This window comes from Euphorbia lathyris, chromosome 6 (genome assembly GCF_963576675.1).
Source record: "Euphorbia lathyris chromosome 6, ddEupLath1.1, whole genome shotgun sequence".
Classification (NCBI taxonomy): domain Eukaryota; kingdom Viridiplantae; phylum Streptophyta; class Magnoliopsida; order Malpighiales; family Euphorbiaceae; genus Euphorbia; species Euphorbia lathyris.
Genome location: NC_088915.1, coordinates 14,574,229 through 14,580,228, shown reverse-complemented (window position 1 = coordinate 14,580,228; position 6,000 = coordinate 14,574,229).

The following is a 6,000-nucleotide window of genomic DNA, read 5'->3' as shown; positions in this document are numbered from 1 at the left end:
TAATATAGACGCAACAACATTCGCCAATGAGGGTCGGTATGGATGGGGTGGCGTGATACGAAATTCGACAGGGGCATTTCAAGTCTGCTTTGGAGGGTCCGATGAGGGAAAGATCGGTGCTAGAAATGCTAAAGCGTTGGCTCTGTGGCATGCAATTAATCAAGTTTTGAACCTTGGCCTCTCTTCGATTATCTTGGCTTCGGATGCGAAGACCGTTGTGGATAGTTTCCACGTCGTGAAGGAAGAATTATCAGAGTTCGGTTCCATTATCAAAGACTGTCAAACTCTTTTGTTACAACGACATGATATCACTGTGTCTTTTTGTCCTCGATTAGCGAATAGGGTAGCTCATACACTTGCTAGGAATGCCCTTTCCAATGCTAGTCCTTTTCTTTCATTTTCGGTTCCAGCGTTTTTTGAATCAGTTTTGTATTCACATATTTCAACTTCTGATTAATGAGAATTATTCAATTTCAAAAAAAAAAAAAAAAACCTCCAAAGTATTATAGTTTAAGTCATAAAAAATAATGTAAATATAATATTTTCCAATTAGAATACGAACAGCTGGAAAATTAAAAACCATAGAAAATATTCAAAAAATAACATAGAAAATAAAATATTATTTGAAACCGAATGACACCTATATTAATAATAATTGATAAATTAATTAATTTTTTTAAATGTATATTAATTAGTTAGTTGTTAATTGTGAGCTCAACTCAACTTAAACTATTTTTACACTTGTTAATTATAAGAGTAAAATTGAACTATTTCGTATGATAGGAGTAAATATGAACTTTTTTAATAATTTTAGAGGTAAAATTATTCTGATTTTAGAAAAAAAAAAGAATATTGTGACTGTGAGTATGATTGGTGCTCTATTATAGACAGCAAAATGTCTTTACAACAAAAGATTTTACTATATATTTAGCAGATGACTAATTTTTTTTTTTGGTAAGAAGCAGATGACTAATTTAATATCATGTTACACCTCAACAAAAAAAAATATTAATATTTGGTAATTAATTAATTTAGATACTAATGTCCACAGTTATTCTAGTTAGTTCTATATTTATTTTACTGATTGTGTTGTTTTTGTTTAGTCTAATCTGTTTTGTTTTAGACTTATTTTCTCGATACTTTGTTGTGTTAAATCTAATTACTGTGTAATCTCAGAAATTGCTAATTAGAAGTAGTGGTATGTTTATTATTTTCAGTTCTATTTTTTATATTACACCAAAAATTAGTTTACTGAATCCTTTAATTTATATTTTTATTGTTTTATTTATGATGTTCTTGACCAATTACTTTTAGCATATACAGTCCCTAATTTTTCACTATTTTATGCATAAGGTCTTAATAAAATATGTAATAGATAATTGGATATTAAGCTATAACAAAAACACATATTGAGAGTTCATTTGGCTACTTGCTATTTACTGTTACTGTTTGCTGGTTGTCTTTAGAAAATGCTGCTTTTCCAAAAAACAGAGATCATCTGCTTTTCTAAAAAGGTACTTTTCAGCGATAAAATGCAAATATGAGGAGTCTAATCAAATACTTAAAACACTGCATTTTAAAGTGAAAACGCAAACATGAGGTGAAAAGTAGATAAACAAACACACTCTGGGGCTACTTGAATTTCCTCTGTTTTATGCATAAAGCTTTTAATAAATGATTTTAGTTTCCAAATTTTTATTGTTTTTTCATGATATTCCTCATTAATTATTTTTACCATATTCAATCCCTAAACTTATTATTATAACATAAAGCCTTCATAAATTATTTTGGATAAATTAAAAACGCGCTTGCACATTTTTTAAATCGGTCTTTGCAGTTTTTTTTGTTGCAAAATGAGGATTGTGTTTTATGCTGTTAGCAAATCAATGAATTTGTTCTACAGTATTAAGATGATGATGTGAGACAAAGACTTGTTGGCGCCCGGTGAAAGAAAAAAATATAAGGACAAAAAAAAGGAAAAGGGAGAGGTAAGAGAAAGAGAAAATATTTTGGAAAAAAAAAAGTTCATATATAACGTCAGCATTTTAACGATATTAAAAGAGAGTATATGTCTCTTGTCAAAAAAAAAAAAAAGCAAGCGTGAGCCTTTGTCCGTTGTAAGAAGTTATTTACTTTTAAAAAATCAATATATATATATATATATATATATATATATATATATAAAGGCCTAATTAGAAATTTGAGACCTCAATTCTTTGTAGACCTGTCCACGGGTCGGTCTGGACCAGACCTATCAGACTGTCCCGTAAAAATACTCGGTCCAAGTCCAACTCAGCCCACTATTAATTTAAGCGGGCTTGGACCAGATTGGGCTTGGGGTTAAAAATAAAATCTCAAGCTCAACCCATGTAAACCAGTCTAAAAATATACATAATTTTTAATTATAAAAAATAAAAATTTATACTAAAAATTAAATATTTAATATATAAATTAATAATTAATATTAATAGGCAGGTCGGGTTATTTTTATCAATCTCAAACCCGCCAAAAAAAAGACGGGTTTTAACAGGTCTAGACCAACCTGGGCCTATGATCAATTTTCATTGTCCAAGTCTCGTCCAAGGGAAACAAACCTGAACGAATTTGTAGTGAAATGTTAAACGCTTATTTGAAAAGGTAAAACAAACACCCATTTAATTATTAATATTAAATAAAACGTACGTAGTTGATAATTGACATAATCAAAATTGTTTTCATTAATAGCAAGTAAATCCCGCATTGCTTGAAAATCGACTTGTTTGTCAGATAGGATAGGAATCACCCTATCAAACACGATTTATAAAACTTGAAGGTGCCAACTAAACCTTGTCACATGAACAAGAAAATCAAATTAAGTAGGCTTAATTCAGATTCTAATCTATACGTCTAGGATTAAATTAAACTTAAACTATACAATTCCGTAGGGTTACATAATTTTGTTTTATTTTATAAAAAAATTGTATATATCAACTATTTAAAAAAAAAAGCGCCAAAATTATCCTTAAAAATATTGGGAAAGTTCAATTTTATCCTAATTATACAAAATAGTCTAGTTTTTACCCTATATTATAAACTTTATAGCGAAAATTAGAAGCAGATTTCATTCTAGAGGGGCAAAATTGAGTTAGGATTGAGATCTAATAATCATAGTATTATAATTAAACTATGTTTTGAATTTTATAAAAATAACTTTGAATTAGAGGCTCTTTAAATGGGAGGCCATTCAGGGACGGAACTAGAGAGGGGTTTGACCCAACCCGTTTGGAGGGCTTAAGCATCCACTGTATGTCAGAAAACGTTAAAATTCTATAGAAATTACATAAGGGTTTTTAATTTTTTTTTTTTTTAATGTTAAAACACAAAAAATATCAATTTAGCAAAGTGAATCCTGAAGCGTCACTAAAACCAGTGCCTAGGCTAGCTCCCTTAGAGCCGGGCATTGTAATTTCAATAATTTTCACTTAATATATAATGATTTTAATTAACTTTTGTTAATTAAAATCATTATATATTAAGTGAAAGATCAAAGATAAATTGCTGGAAAAAACATGGCAAAATGTATCATTAAGTTCTCGATCTTTCATTTTTTGGTCTATTAAGCTTTTAATTTTTTATTTGGATACATTAAGTATCTGATATTTTATTTTGGTCTCATTAAGCTTTTGATGACTAAATTAGTAAGTTATGAATATGTAATTCAGTTAAAAAGACGTTATTAACTTCATATGTATTTGAAATTGTTAAAAAATATATTTTTTACATTTTTTATAGCCATATTACACATCCAAAACTGCTTTCAAACAGTGAAAAGTTACAAATTTCGAATATAGATGCAATTAATAACAGTATGTTAACCGAATTTTAAGTTCAAAATTACTTTTTTTGGTCATCAATGGCTTAATGAGACCAAAAATAAATGATCAGGGGCCTAATGTATTCAAATAAAAGATCAAGGACTTAATGAATCAAAAAATGAAAGACCAGAGATCTAATGATACTTTTGCCTAAGAAACATCAAACGTAAAGTTTTGTATGCAGATAACTAGACCTAGGCATGGGCCGACGAGCCCGACCGGTCCACCCAGATCTATTTAGCTGGGCTTGGACACATGAAATTGGTGTCAGATCCGGTCCAAACCCGTATAAGCCCGCCAAAAACTGGACAGGCTTGGGCTATACCTAATATACTATATATATCAATATATCAATATATATTTATAATTTATAAATATAAATTAATTATATTTTTTATGAAAAGTTGATGTGGCGTTTTAATTGTAGTTTTTTTTAATATATAGACGGGCTTGGATGGGCAGGCTTGGATTTCATATTTAAGACCCGAGCCCGACTCAATTTATTGCGGACTGGACTGGGTTGGGCTTGGGCTCGTCAGGTTTTATTAAAAACCGATAGGCCCAGCCCCAGCCCGGCCATGCCCAGGTCTACAAATAACATAATCATAATATGTATTTGTTGGCGATATTTTTGAGTAACAAAAATATTCCCTTTACAACATTGACTTGTGTGGAAAAAATGCGGGCGTGCCAGAGAATTAGGTTCTCAACCTACGTTTAAGAAAATGGTTTTTATAGATATGTGCATGTGTCTAATGAATAACTGACTAATAATCAAACAATTGTATGGGAAAAGCAAGGATTGTGAAAATATTTTTCTGGGTTCCTAGTTGCCGTCAGCACAACTTTAACTAGAATTGGACCAATAGTTTTCAGTAGTTAAAAATGTAGCAATAATAAAGCAAACGCAAGAATTTGGGAATTTTTCTTTATATTTACTTTAAAATAAGAGTTTTGTGTTACAATAAACCAAATGAGAATAATTACAGCCAAGAAAAATATCAAATTTAATATCCACAATGTCAAAAGCAATTAATATGATTATAATTGAAATTGAAATGAACAATTGAAATAAATTAACCGAAGCGGTGAACCGTTGCGTCGAAGCGTCGCGTTGAAACATTGTGTCTGCCTGAGGTCGTTATCCCGAGACCGATGCTTGACTTGAGTAAAGTGTGTGTTTAGTGGGCTTAATTGATTGGGCTTGAATATTTGGAAATTTGGATTGCTGTGATAAAATTGATATTTTGGCTAGGAAATTGGAATCAGATTTGTGTTTGGTCGGAAAAGAGCAAATTATACCGAATAGGGATGATTTTAGTGGCTAAAATCAGGCAAAAGAGGGCTAATGTAAATTGATGTTCAGTTTGATGAACGAAAGCTTGAGATTATAGCGATTGTAGCTGAAATTGTTGACAAGAATCAAGGATTAGTGATTGAAATTGGCTCGGAAGCTTGAATATGGACCGAATTTGGCTAGAAATATATGAATAGGCTGAATATATTTGAAAATTGTATTGATATGTGTTGTGTATTATAGTATTGGATTGATTATTTTGGTATTGATATTGGTTTTTGTATTGATTATTGGGGTGGGGGGGGGGGGGGGGGAGGGGGGGTTGAATGAAGAAGAAGAAAAGTTATTTATAGGATGAATTTGCTTCCACTACTCCACTACTCATGCCGTGACTCCACTAAGCACAAAAATGGAGTAGTGCTTCCTTATTTTTAGGTCTCAGCTTGGCTTGTGTAAGTTGACCCGAAATTGTTTGTGTTTCTGCAGCTGACTTCGTAAAATTCCAAGGAATACAACAGTCTCACCTATGAGTCGGCTTTCTTAAATCTCTATTCCAAATGAACCCTATCTGGTTTTTTCTTACAAACCATAATATCTAACCATTCTGCTCCTTTTCTCTCCGATCAAAATCCAATTAGTAACATCTCTTTTGATTTTTTACCTTCTCATTGTGTAACGATTAAAGCTTCGTCGCTACAAGAAATTTTGGTTTATAGTGAAAATAAAGAAAATCCTAAATATTATGTTTGTAAGCCTCTCACTAAAGAATGGCAATGTATTCCCAACCCGAAAAATAAATATTTCACTGCGTCGATAGGCATTAAGGTTTTGAAATCAAACCCTTTACAC